The sequence below is a fragment of the Rattus norvegicus genome, chromosome 18 (genome assembly GCF_036323735.1).
Source record: "Rattus norvegicus strain BN/NHsdMcwi chromosome 18, GRCr8, whole genome shotgun sequence".
NCBI classification, from domain to species: Eukaryota; Metazoa; Chordata; class Mammalia; order Rodentia; family Muridae; genus Rattus; species Rattus norvegicus.
The window spans coordinates 26419119-26434104 of record NC_086036.1 but is presented as its reverse complement, the minus strand read 5'-3'; positions in this window follow the sequence as shown (position 1 = coordinate 26434104).

Below are 14986 nucleotides of genomic sequence, written 5' to 3'. Positions count from 1 at the left end.
CCTCCCCGGGACCATGGGGACCTTTACTCTGATCAGTGGGGGAAGAGGGCTTACCAGGTCTCTGAGTTTGGACTAGCGAGCTTGGATCTGCATGTGATAGCAGTGGGGGGCAAACCTGTGGAGATTCTAAATCCGAGTCACGACACATATGATGTGTTTATAAAAAGATAAAGAGGGGTATGTTTTCTATGGAGGTGTAGTCAGGTGTGGGGGAAGAGGGTGCCTCCACGGGCCCATGCTGAGGCATCCCTTTCCCCTGAGGGACCAGCCACATGACAGCATATTGCAGAATAGAATTTATTCCGGGTATGGGACAGAATGCTAACAGTTCCTAAAGCTCTTTCTCCCCAGGAGCTAGTTCTTCTTTACTCTTTAGACCCCGTCTAAGTTGTCCAGAGCAGCCTTGAACTGACGACCCTCCTGCCACAGCCTGGATCACACCATGGATCAGCTTGAATTGAAATTATCAAATACACTTGAGAACCTTGCACCCCAATGTCCTGACCCTGCTCGTTCGCAGTCAGCTCCCTGTAGGAACTATTTAGATTGATCTTTGATTCTGACTTGGCCCAGGTCTCAGCTGCTATTTTCTGTCACCTCATTTGTTCTCCGCTCTTTGTTCTGTTGATTCCCTCACCATTAGCAACATCTGAGTTTACTCTGTGCCTCTGATTTAGACTTTACAGTGTCTTTGAAAAATCTGAAATCAGGGACTTTCAGGCCTACAGAAGAGCTGGCTTCTAGAGTGGCATCCACTGGTTTCTGGCAGTTTCAAATACAGACTGTGGGACTTCTGACTGCACCAAAGACAAGTCTGCAGAAGACCTCCGCTCAGGCAGGATTCTTCCCTATTAACTGGTCCGCTGACCCTCCTGGAATAGAAGCCTGGACTTCTGCCTTCCCCTTCTCATCCACATCAAAGGCTGAAGACGCTGCTGGCTGATTGATGCCTTTTGTTCCCAGACCAAATTGTTTTTTATAGCCCACCCCCTGCCACTGCCATCCGCTCCAAGGGGAGTCCCATCCCCAGGGTTCCTGAGCAGCAGCTGCTGTTGGATCACACACAGGAGGAGGAGGGGGAGGAGAGGGGGAGGGGAGGAGGAGGAAGAAGAAGAGGAGGAGGAAGAAGAAGAGGAGGAGGAAGAAGAAGAGAAGGAAGAGGGGGAGGAGGGGGAGGAGGAGGAAGAGGGGGAGGGGAGGAGGAAGAGGAAGAGGAGGAGGAAGAGGGGGAGGAGGGGGAGGAGGGAGAGTAGGAGGAAGAGGAGGAAGAAGAGGGAGCAGTAGCAGCTAGCAGACAGGCGGCAGCTAATCCAGCAACAGCCCCAGCACAGGAATCTTACAAACCACCATTTCTCCCCGGCTTGTCTCACCAGCAATTCAGGACTGAGGTGGGAACTGCTGCTCCAGAGTCCGGCTTCCTTCAGGCTCAAAGTTCCCATCTCCTTCCCATCTGCTTTCTCAAACCAGCTGTGCTCCGTGAGCCTGAGCATCGTCAACTCACGTGGCCTTACAGGTGGGAAGAGGACAACGGGAGAAAAGGATCCAGAACAGCTTCATGACAGCAAACTGGGACGATGACATGAAGAGAGAGAGCTCCTTCCTCAAAAGTATGAACGAGCAATGGCAGGTTGCCCGGAGCTAATTTCCGAGTCCTCTGTCGATCACTGTCAAGGTTCACCTTTTCCATTTTGAGGCAGCATCATGTAGATTACTTAATTAGTGTTCTCTATTGCTCTGCTAGGAGCTCATTACTTCTTAGCATAATCATGGAATGCAGATGACTAAGTGGTTTTATTTGAATAAGCATCCTGGGATGACAATATGGCTCAAGGGGTAAAGACACTTGCAGCCAAACCTGATGGCCTGAGTTTGATCCCTGGGACTCATGGTGGAAGGAGAGAACCAACCAACTTCCTCAAGCTACCCTGACACACACACACACACACATAGACACACACACATAGACACACACACACACACAGACACACACACAGACACACAGACACACACAGACATACATACACAGACACAGACAGACACACACACACAGACACACACACACAGACACACACACACAGACACACACAGACACACACACACAGACACACACACAGACAGACATACACACACAGACACAGACACAGACACACACACAGACACACACAGACATACATACACAGACACACACACAGACATACACACAGACACAGACACACACAGACACACACACACACACAGACACACACACAGACATACATACACAGACAGACACAGACACACACACACACACAGACACACACACAGACACACACACAGACACACACACAGACATACACACAGACACAGACACACACAAACAGACACACACACACAGACACACACACACACACACACACACACACACACACACACACACAGAGGCGGAACCTTTGGAAATGAGCACCCTCTCTTTTGTGCTGTGGGCCTTTGAGTCAGCCATGCTGCTGCCCCATCCACAGACTGGACACCCTCTAAGCCAGCTGCCCTAGACTCTCGAACATCAGGGTTCCTCAGCCCAGTTACAGTGTGGTTGTTACAAGGATCCCAGACTCTGGTTTATTTTAGCTTGACCTGTGTTCACTTTTACAGATATGGGCTCAATATACAAAGAGCAAACTGTATTCATTCTTTCACGCCTTTCAAGGGTGGTTTTAAAAAACCTACACTGGAGAGAACACAGGGTATGTTCTAAATGAAGTCAGGTCATAGCATTAAGATCGTTATCCCATCAGTGAACTCACACTATTGTCCACCTCACAAAATGGATGCAGGAGCCCTGTGTCTTCTTATAGATTCACGAATTGATTGCTCTAAGCCCTGGGCGCCTACCTGTTTGATCTGGTTTTGTTGTTTTTTTTTTTTTAAAGATGTATTTATTTAATGTATGTGAGTACACTGTGTCTTCAGACACACTAGCAAGGGCATCAGATCCCATTACAGATGGTTGTGAGCCACCATGTGGTTGCTGGGAGTTGAACTCAGGACCTCTGGAAGAGCAGTTGGTGCTCTTAACCACTGAGCCATCTCTCCAGCCCTTGATCTGGGTTTTTGATGGAGTCCCAGCCTTTTCTCTGTTCAGATGGTATCTTAGGTATCCTGGCTACTCCTTCTGCCTTAGCCTCTTGAATGCTGGAATTCTGGGCGTGAGCCACCACACACAGCTACATTCTCTCCTTCCCTTTAACGCTGATTCAGTGTGGGTGGTGTGCAAATGTCACAGTGCTATAGAAGTCAGCGGGCTATGCAGAATTAGCTCTCTCCTTCTCTCATGTGGCTTCTGGAAACCCTCAAGTCTTCAGGCTTGGTAGCAGACAACCTCTGACCATCTGTCTCACCAACCCGTTTTCATTTTTTATTTTCTTATTTACTTATAAATTTATTTATAAGTTTGTTTATCTCACCTTTTCTCTACTCCTTTTCTCTTCTTTTCCTTCCTCTCTCTCTCCTTCCCTCTCCTTTTAGAGACAGTGTCTCATGTATCCCAGCACTTCCCAGACTCCACCTGCAGCAGACAATAACCTTGAGCTCCTGATTCTCCCCCTCTGAATGCTGGCATTACAGGAGTGCAGCAGTACCTGTAGGTTATGTGGTGCTAGGTGTCAAGTCCAGGGCCTCCTGCATGCTGTGTACATCCCAGCCCCACCATGGCCTCTACACAGTTGCTGCAAGGCTGTGGAAGAAGCATGTCACAGAGCAGAGGCATTAAAGACCATGTATATAGCTCAGGGATACAGCTCAGTTGGTAGTTTTCCCAGCAAGCATCAGGCACTGGGTTCAGTACAGTACCACATAAAGCTGAGCATGGTGTCATGCCTAGGAGGGAAAGGCAAAACGTCCCAGCCATTCAAGATCATTATCTCCTTAGTTACATAGCAGTTCCGGCCTCAGTGGTTAAGAGCCCTGACTGCCCTTCCAGAGATCCTGAGTTCAATTCCCAGCAACCACATGGTGGCTCACAACCATCAGTAATGGGATCTGATGCCCTCTTCTGGTGTGTCTGAAGACAGCTACCGTGGACTCATACACATAAAATAAAATAAAATAAAATAAGGACTTTAAAAAACAGGTACATAGTCAAGTTCCAGGCCAACCTGAGACTCAGGAGAGCCTGTCTTAAAATAACAAGATAAAAAGCGTCCAGATGTGTCTCTTAGGGGACTCAGATTGAGTGGTGTCCTAGTTAGGGTTACTATTGCTGTGACAAAACAACTCTGGAGGAAAGAGTTTACCTCAGCTTACACTTCCATCACCAAGGGGAGTCACACGGGGCAGGGACCTGGTCAGGAGCTGATGCAGAGGCTGGGGGGTGGGGGTGGGGGGAGCTGCTGATGGCTTGCTCAGCCTGCCTGCCTTCCGTCCTTCCTTCCTTCCTTCCTTCCTCCCTTCCTTCCTTCCTCCCTCCCTTCCTTCCCTCCTTCTGTCCTTTCTTTTTCTTCCTCTTCCTCCTCCCCCTCCCTCTTTTTTATTGTTTTGAGACCGAGTCTTACTATGTAACCCTGGCTATCCTGGAACTCACCCTGGAGACCAGGCTGGCCTTGAACTCACAGAGATCCACCCGCCTCTGCCTCCCAAGCTCAAGGAGTGCACTACCCACTTAGCCAGCCTGATTTCATTTAGAACCCCAGTGGGTCAGCCCAGGATGGCACTACCAACAATGGGCTGGGCCCTCCCCCATTAATCACTAATTAAGAACATGCCTTACAGCTTGATTTTATGGTGGTGTTTTCTCAATTGAAGTTTCCTTCTTTCAGATAACTCTAGCTTGTGTCAAGTTAGCATAAAACTAGACAGACAGCCCAAGCGGCCCCTGCCTGTGTCAGGATTAGGGGCTAGAGAGTTGGCTCAGCAGTTAAAAGCACTGGCTGCTCTTGCAGAGGACCTGGGTTTGATTCTCAGCACGGGATTCGATGCCCTCTTCCGGCTGGCCTCCGTGGGCATCAGGCACCTATTTGGTTCACAGACATATATGCAAGCAAAACACCCATATACATACAATTTTAAAGTGAAAACAAACCAAAAATTAGGTTTAGTGAGATGGCTCATTGGTTAAAGTGGTTCTTTTTTCTTTTTTTTTAAGATTTATTTTATATATGTGAGTACACTCTAGCTGTATTCAGACACACCGGAAGAGGGCATCAGATCCCATTTCAGATGGTTGTGAGCCACCATGTGGTTGCTGGGAATTGAGCTCAGGACCTCTGGAAGAACAGCCAGTGCTCTTAACCGCTGAGCCATCTCTCCAGCCCCTGAATTAGGATTCTTAAGCATTGGATTCCAAGAACCCCCGTCAAGGCCCTTGTGTGAAGCTTGGGCTACAGTGAAGACCTCATCCCAAGACGAGGTAAAGCCCACGACCTTTATCATAATTGTCTTTGGCAGGTGATGTAACTCACGTAAATCCCTCTGAAATGTGTTCATGTTTGTGTTGATACTTTCCAGACTTCACCTTTGCTACTGCTCTAACGTGATTTGCTCAGACTCTGTAACTGCTTTTTCATGATGGTCCTAAGACAAAACAGACAATAGCCTCCCTTATGTGTATGAAATTTTTATCTGTTTGCCAACTTTGGGGAATTAATGTGTCTCATGTCATTCCATTTACATACATAAATATGTATATCTATACATGTATACATATATATATATAAATATATGGAATTATATATTACAACAACATATCAATTAAATGAGCTCATTTCTCAAAAACAAAACAAAAAAACCCTTAAAACAAAAAAACACCTTCAATACATAAAAATGGTGGAATAAGGAATTAACTGCACAGGAGCAACTTGCTAAAAGCAAGTTAAATTTTAAATTTTTTAACTTCAATTTTAAAATTGTTCCTTTCAGTTTTCCTCCTTAGCACCTGTAGAAAAACATCAAATAAACAAGTTTTTACTGAAACCCATGGTTTTATGTAAGCACTCTTAAGAGCGAAACCAACGGATGGGCACTACTGGGTTCATTTTGTGGGGGCAGGGCTCCACCTTGTGCTTTCCCCTAGCTTTCCCTGGATTCTACCTTAGCTGGTAGAGTTGAACCATTACTCGGCACCAGCTAACAGAGAGGGCCCTCCCCCCAAGTTTCGACTGCATATTGATAACTCCACTGCCTGTTTTGAGCTTCTGCAAGAGACAACGTGAATATTGTCAATAACTTCAACCTTCAGCCTGTTGTGTAACCTGGGAAAGACCTCAGAAACACCGCTGGTGTGGCTGGACTTGTCCTCCAGAACACTGGGTCTGGAGAGAAAATAATAATAATTTAAAAAAAAAATACCCAAAAAGAAGTCCTTTAAAAATCCTGTTCTGGGGGGCTGGAGAGATGGCTCAGCGGTTAAGAGCACTGACTGCTCTTCCTGAGGTCCTGAGTTCAAATCCCAGCAACCACATGGTGGCTCACAACCATCTGTAATGAGATCTGACGCCCTCTTCTGGTGTGTCTGAAGACAGCTACAGTGTACTTACATATAATAAATCTTAAAAAAAATAAAATAAAAATAAAAATCCTGTTCTGGGCTGGAGAGATGGCTCAGCAGTTAGGAGCACAGACTGCTCTTCCAGAGGTCCTAAGTTAATTCCCAACAACCACATGGTGGTTCATAACCACCTGTAATGGGTGTCTGTTGCCTTCTTCTGGTGTGTCTAAAGACAGTGACAGTAAACCTACATACATGAAATAAATAAATTAAAAATATAAATTAAAAAAAAATCCTCTTCTGATTGCTCTAGTCTCTGTCCTAATGAGCCCTAAGGACACCGAATGACATTGGAGAATACTGTCTCTCTACATGTGATCCCTTGTCAACTTTTAAGGTCAAAAGGATTCCTCTAAATGAACTCCATTTAGTTGGAGGAGAATTCTTGAGATCTTTCCTACAGATGCCTCTGTATCTGCCTACCATATCGAGTCCATTTTGCCCGTATGTACAAGTTAATACTTTTTTTTTCTTTTCTTTTTTTTTTTTTCGGAGCTGGGGACCGAACCCTAGGCAAGCGCTCTACCGCTGAGCTAAATCTCCAACCCCAATACTTTTTAAGAAGATATTTAGTATTTTCCCCCTCTCCTGTGATGGCTATTCTTGGTTGTCAACTTGACAACATATGGAATTGACTTAAACCCAAGTGTCTGGGTATACCTGTGAGGGATTTTTCTTAATTAAATCGTTTGAAGTGGGAAGACCCACCTTGAATCTGGATCTTTTGAATTGGGAAGAACCTCCTTAAATCTGGGTCACATTTTTTAGTGACAGCCTATATAAAGAATACAAAAGACAAAAACTTTTGCTTTTTGCCTGCCTGTTTTTGCTCTCCCATTTATTAAAACCTATTTCTTTGGGATTCTGATATACCCTGAAGACCAGCTAAGACACCCAGCCTTACAGACTGAACAAGTACTGGATTCTCAGACTTGCTACTGGGAGGCAGCCACTGTTGGACTAGCTGGACCCTAGCCTGTAAGCCTTTCTAAGGAATTCCCTTATATATGATTCTATCACTCATTTTACCAGTTCTGTTTCTCTAGAGACCCCTGGCTAATACACATCTTATGGATTCTTGTTAGGTTTTCCCTTACCATACCATGCTTCCCAGCTCTGATGTAAGGAGAATTACATACATGGTGGAAAAACCCATTCTTAGCCTCCCAGCCCTGTTCTCCAAACTCTTAGAGATTACAGGGTCAGCCTGAAGACACAGGTGAGAGAGAGAAGCTCTGGGAGGGATGGGAAAGGTAGGGTGCCAGGGACCCAAAAGCCACCACAAAGCTCCCTGTGGTGCTGGCCCAGGATTAACCCATCACTTCCCAGGAAGAGTTGTCCCAGCTGCTTTGCTTTCCTGTGGCCACTGTGTTAATTTATGGAAATGACCAACTGAGTTTGAAGGTGACTGGCTTTGTTTTGCAAAACAAAGTTGGTAAAGCAGGCCTCACACTGGCTGACTGACTGAATAGCGGCACCAACACCACTGGAGGGGGCCACAAAAGGAAGGAAATGAAGCTTCAATTTCCTCCGCTGCTAAATGACGACAGCTTGTCATACTGATCATGACCCTTATTCCCAGGGCAAAGGGGGGGGGGGGGGGAGAGAGAGAGAGAGAGAGAGAGAGAGAGAGAGAGAGAGAGAGACACTACTCTTTCTCAATTTTCCCTCTATGCACGCTCCCCACACCTAATTGGCCAAGACTCATTGGGAAAGCCTGTTCTCTATTGTCAATGATGAAAGAAACAAAAATCTTATCTTATTTCTGCACCCACCAAACCTGTCATGATTTTATCTTAAGAAGGGTGGGTTTGTTTAAAAGGCCACAGGCAGGCAGAGGGAAGGCAGCACCTTTCTGTTAGAGCTGGCCCTCACTGCTTCCCCCAGGCAGGCACACACACACACACACACACACACACACACACACACACGCACACACGCACACAATGTCCATATGTGTTTATGTACGCATATAAGCGAGCATGTGTGTGGAAGGCCAGAGGTTGACACAACAGTCCTCCTCAGTTGCTATTTTGATCCTGGAGCACACTGGTTAGACTGGTCAGGAGGCTCCAGAGCTTGCCTGTTTTTGCCTCCCCAGGGCTGGGATAGCAGATGTGTGCCACTCTGCCCAGGGATCTGAGGGGTGGAGACTTCCTGAAAGTTTGAGGCCGGATGGATCCTACACAGCTGGTCTCAGGCTAGCACAGCTACACAGCCGGAATGTCTCAAAGCACAGAGACAAGCTGGGGGCGTAGCTTGGTGGTAGAGAACTGCCTTTCATGCACAAGGGCCTGAGTTGGAACCCCCGAACTACAAATAAAACAAAAATCCAGGACACTTTTCCGAATGACAGAGTCATAATAATTACACTTTTTTTTTTTTTTTTCCAGAGCTGGGGACCGAACCCAGGGCCTTGCGCTTGATAGGCAACCGCTCTACCGCTGAGCTAAATCCCCAACCCCTAATTACACTTTCAATAAAAGCCATAAACTGAGACATGATGGAAAGAATCCTGTCTTTCCAGAGGCCACTGACTCCAACGAGATTTTGATGATGTCACTGTGGTCCTACCTCCAAGAGAGAGAGGCGTGTCGGCTCCATTGGGTTTTTAGTTTAGTTTTTGTGTTTAAGACACTCTCACGTGGCCTCTTCTGGCCTAGAGCTTACTCTGTAGCTGAGGGGTAACTTTGAGCTCCAGATCCTCCTGCCTCCACTTGGGATCACAGCCAAGTACCACCATGCCTGACTCAATCTGTTATAGACATGCAGAAACACTGCATGGACAATGGCTCTCTGAGCGGGGAGCGCAAAGCCAAGGAGCAGAGACCCCTTCAAGGAGTCTTGGGAGTCGGACAGGCGCAACAGAGGACAAGAGGACAAAGGTTCTTGAGGAAGAGAAATGGTCCCAACTGGGATGCAGAAGGGCAAGAATCTACTGACCTGGCCTGGCTGGCACTGGAGCGAGCAGTAAAACAGGAGAAACAAGAACGGCTTCTCTGCCCAGGAAGGGCGGCAAAGAGGGTGACTGGAAGCGGCCATACACAAACGTGTGCATGTGAGCACATGTCTATAAGTTATCATAAGTCAGATACAGTACCCACATCTGTAACTCCAGTTCTTGGAAGGATGGGTACAAGAATGACCACAAATTCATGTCCAACTTGGGTTATAAGTGAGTTCCAGGCCACTCTGGACCCTGATGAGCTGAAAAAACTTACATCAGTTGCTGGATTTGTGCAAGATTCAGATGCAGACTTTGTCAGAGTTGAAGTCAAGGTGCGGGAGGACAAGGGATGGTGGGAGGACAAACCAAGGGAAGGCAACTGAGCAGGAACAGCTGAGCGTTTGAGTAGAGGGTGAGGGTGGAGCCATGGATGACCCCAAAGAGCAAGCTCTGTGAAAGCAACTTCTATTTTATTTATATGAGTCCACTGTAGCTGTCTTCAGACACACCAGAAGAGGGCATCGGATCCCATTACAGATGGTTGTGAGCCACCATGTGGTTGCTGGGATTTAAACTCAGGACCTCTGGAAGAGCAGTCAGTGCTCTTAACCACTGAGCCATTATAGGATGATGTCATACAGGTGAGGCAGGTACAAGACAGGACGAGGCCTGTCATTGGATGAGAAGGAAGAGAAAAGTTCGAGGGAAGAGGAGGAGACTGGAGAGAGGAAGACGCTGAGAGAACGTGGAGGCGGATGTTAAGATTTCACTCTGTACCTTTACAGGTTGTTATGAATGTTCTTTTTTTTTTTAATTTATTTATTTATTATATGTAAGTACACTGTAGCTGTCTTCAGACACACCAGAAGAGGGCATCGGATCTCTTTACAGATGGTTGTGAGCCACCATGTGGTTGCTGGGAATTGAACTCATGACCTCTGGAAGAGCAGTCGGGTGCTCTTAACCGCTGAGCCATCTCTCCAGCCCTGTTATGAATGTTCTTAAGGGATGGATGTGTACAGGGCTTTGTGTGTTTAGGTGGGCAATTATATCTTATCAATCGGATCAGAGGCTATTGTATTGCATGTTCTTTCTTGTGGAGAATTGAGTTTGGGAGAGTGTGTGGCGGTAGAGACACTGGGCTGCCATGGAGTTGGGATGTGTGTTTCTGGCAAGATGTCTACCAAATATCTTGGGGCACTGTAGTGTTGGATCTAGTGGGGGTAAAAGAAAAACAAGTTGGGGTTGGGGATTTAGCTCAGTGGTAAAGCGCTTGCCTAGCAACCGCAAGGCCCTGGAAAAAAGAAAAAAAAAGAAAAAGAAAAACAAGTTAGTATAATTTTACAACAACAAGCCATCTCTCCAGCCTGAGAGATTTTAATCTTAAAGTCTACTACATACAGGCCATACTTTCTTCAATAAGGCTGGATCACCTAAATCTCCCCCGACAGTACCATCAACTTGGAGCAAAATAGTTGAAATACCCAAGGCTGAGATGGGCCCAGCTATGGCTCCTAGAGGGCCCCTGGTTGTCAGTTTCACATCTGGTCCCCATTCCACTTCAAGTTCCCAGCACATTGGTGACTGGGGCTGATCTACTAGGTCAATCCCAGTTGGTACAGCTGCATTTAAACTCTTCAGTTGGGACGGAGAGAGTCAAAGAAGAGCTTCGGTTGCGGAGAAACGCAAGTAAGACAAAGTTCTTTGATAACTCAGAATAAGGCTATTCTTCAGCTCTGCACAGAGAGGTGATGGCGACCAAGGCTAGACAGAGAAATCTGGTTCACACCCCACCTAACGTGGTTCACAAAGCCAGCGTCATCGGTGCCTCTGTAGACAACCAATAAGAAGTAACTAGTGAGCATTGTGACTATTCTCATAGAACCAGGAATAGTTGAAGACTTGAGCATATAGCACAGGGCCTTAGAAGACGGAAGGCGTAACATGTGGCTGATGAGCATGTGTCTTACAAGCACCTGTCCCAGGAAGGGAGGCACCATCATTCCTTCTTTTTTTTTTTTTTTTTTTTTTTTTTTGGTTCTTTTTTTCGGAGCTGGGGACCGAACCCAGGGCCTTGCGCTTCCTAGGTAAGGGCTCTACCACTGAGCTAAATCCCCAACCCCACCATCATTCCTTCTGATGGAATTTCAAGACGGTGTACAGCTGGATAGGAGGTGCATAACTGTCGTCTCAGGGCTTGGAGGCCGAGACAGAAGGATCTCTAGTTCAAAGCCAGCCTGGGATGCATAGTGAGGCCTTGTCTCAAACAAACAAATCAACAAATTCAGGACAACAATCAATGAACCCAAAAGTTTAAGTGTGCTCTATTCTTTCTTTGACTTTTCTCTTCCTCCTCCTCTTCCTCTTCCTTCTCTTCCCCCTCTTCCTCCTCTTTTTCCTCTTCCTTCTCTTCTTCCTCCTTTTCCTTCCTCTTTCCAGACAGCTTCTCCACATAGCCCAGGCACCAGCCCTGTCGACCAGGTTGGTCTGGAGCTTAGAGATCCACCTGCCTTTCTGCCCCCTCAGTACTAGGACTGAAGCCTGTACTGCACCCAGCCCCTCCTCCATTCCCCTCACCCCCTGAGTCTAATGCAGCTGAGAATAACTGTAAATTCCTGATCCTCTCGCCTCTACCTTCCAACTGCTAAGAATGCAGGTATGTGGCCCCACACCAGCTAGAAATGGCATTGGTACTTATTGAGAGGTTTTTTTAAAGAGTTGTTTATTTTATGTAAGTACATTGTTGCTGTCTTCAGACACACCAGAAGAGGGCACTGGATCCCATTGCAGATGGTTGTGAGACACCATGTGGTTGCTGGGAATTGAACTCAGGACATGTGGAAGAGCAGTCAGTGCTCTTAACCACTGAGCCACCTCTCCAGCACACTTACTGAGAGTTTTAACCTTAGAATCAGATAATTATGATTTCAAAAAGTTCTTAAAGTTTAAAAGTTTAAAAGGCCCCAGTGAGATAACCTTTTTCATTGGTTGTCTGCTTTCTCATCATTATTGTGTGTGTATGTACTTAGACACCAGGTGCGTGGACCACAAGGCCTTTCTGCACCCCACCTCCTTCTTGTCCACATCCCCAGTCCCCTCTCTGTTGTTTCCTTAACATCTTAGGGTCCATGATCTAACTGTTCATGCCTCCCTTGGGATATTACCCATTCCTTTTCTGTTGCCTCATCCTGAGAAGAGCAGCCTGGTTTGAATGACCAGAGCATCAACTCTGGATATTGCTTGGGGTGGGGTGGGGTGGGGTGGGGTGGGGTGGGAGTGTGGGGTCTACTCTTCTCTCCTCTGCTGTATACCGGATTTTTTCCTCCTGTGGTAGGGAGAGGAGTGGGACCAGGGGCTTACAGCTGAATTCAACCCTTTGAAATGGGTCTTGCTTCCATTTTGTTTTTTCTCAACCTTGTGCTTTCTGTCACCACTGAGAATCACAGGCAGTTTGTGAGTGGGGCTAGGGTTTCCCTTGGGGTAGTGTTTCCCTCCTCTGCCTTCAGAAGTAAACACCCTCCCTTGACATCCCCTCTTGAAACTCTGACCTCTAATGAATACATAATGACTCAGGTTTTTGTTTTGGTTTTTTCCCTTGGAGAATCAGACGGTGTCCTCCCCAGTCAGCAGGTGCAGGCCATCTGCTTTATCATTCTAAGGAAGGTTTTTGCAAATCAAAAGTTAAGGTCCTTATTCAGGGGAAGGGCTGAGAAATAGAACTCACACTTATAGAGGAGAGAGGAGGAAGACACCTTTCACTGCATATGAATGGTTCTCGCTCCTCAAAGCAGTCCCGGTGGTTATGGCTCCTGGAGCCTCTGGGCTCCCTACAGGGAGAATGGTTGTAAATGGAAGATTTTGAATTTATGAAGTGACATGTCTGAATTCAAATCCACCTCCCTGTTGTTTCTTTCAGGTTGGGGTACTTTCTCTCTGAGCCCCTATAGGAGGGGATGATTGTAACCTTTAAACATTGGGGTGTTTTCAAGGGGGTTGTAGAGATTGAACCTAGGGCCTTGCGCATGCAACTCTGGGTATGTTCTACCCGGAGCCAGACCTGAGTCCCCGATAATTTTAACTCTTTAATTACTTGTTCTGAAGGCTGGTGGAGAGGGCTCTGCCAAGCACTTGTCAGTTGGCAGGTCTAACACTCCTTTCCTTGTGGTTCCTGTTCCCTGCAGGATCACCAAACTGCTCGCTGAGGCTGTGTGTGTGGAAGATGCTGGCAGGTTCTGGAAATAGGCTCGGGGGTTCTGCTGGTTTGTTTTGTCCGTTTGATTTTATTACTGCTGTTATGCTTTGGGGTCCTTAGTTTTGCTCACATGGGAGTGCGCATGCGTGTGGGAAGAAGGAAGAGAAGTGGGAAAAGAGCCTCACAGGGGCTTGTGGCTAGCATAAGGTTTTTTTTGTTTTGTTTTGTTTTGTTTTTTGTTTGTTTTTTTTTTCCTAGTCTGGACCAAAAATACAGGAGTCCATTTTCCAGGTAAAGTGACTTGATGCCAGGGCATCGTGAGATACTGGCTCAGGGACAAACTTCCCTCACCGAATCAATCCTCCTTCCAGCAGATTCTCAAGATCCGCTATGGATCCGACTCTATTGAACGTGTGAGTTTTATTTTGTCCCTTTGGTGGTTGCCCGATTGTTAGGGATGCTCCGAGAGGGAAGGAAGGGCCACAGGGTTGTAACTGATGAATTTGAATGAGGCTGGCAGGAAGGTGATGGATGTGGAGAATCTAAATTCCTTTAGCTCCTGGCTGAGTCTGTGGGAGCAGGTTGGTTGCTAGGACAGTTGATGACTTTGGAGACAAGATGGATGAGGGTGGGGGAGACTCAGAAGAAGACATCAGCTGACTGTGAGCTTTGGGGGGTGTTCAGCAACTTTCCCCAGAATTCTTTTTTTCTTCGTGTTTTCTTAGTGAAAACTCCTCTATAACCCCACAAGGACCACAAGGCATGCTCTCCTTAACAAAGCAGTGCCTTAAACAAAGCAGCCGGGGGTGTTGTTTCTGAACACCTCTATTCCAGGAGGTAGGGGCGGAATGTCAGGTGCCTTGGATGAAAATTCTGTTATGGACACAGGGGGAAATGGAGTCTGTCGTTTCCCTAACATAGAGTCACAACTCAAATTGAGTATCAAACTGTGGACTTTGTGACTTTTTTTTCTTTTTTTCGGAGCTGGGGACCGAACCCAGGGCCTTGCGCTTGCTAGGCAAACACCCTACCGCTGAGCTAAATCCCCAACCCGGACTTTGTGACATTAATTGAGGGTTGACACTCAGGATTTTGTGCTTTAGATTTTACTTCCCAGGAAAATAATCTTTTCTTGGGTTGTCTCCTCAAAGCTTTTGCCCTGTAGGTTGTCTCTCTGCTTTCCCTCTCACCACAGCCCTGCTGCCCACGCCACTTCTCTCTGCCATTACTGTTATGCAAGCCTTTGCTTTGAAGTAGGCCATAGTGTTTCTATGGGTTCCCCATTCTGTCTGCTCTCCAATGCATGGAGGGGTTTAAAACTGGAAGCTAA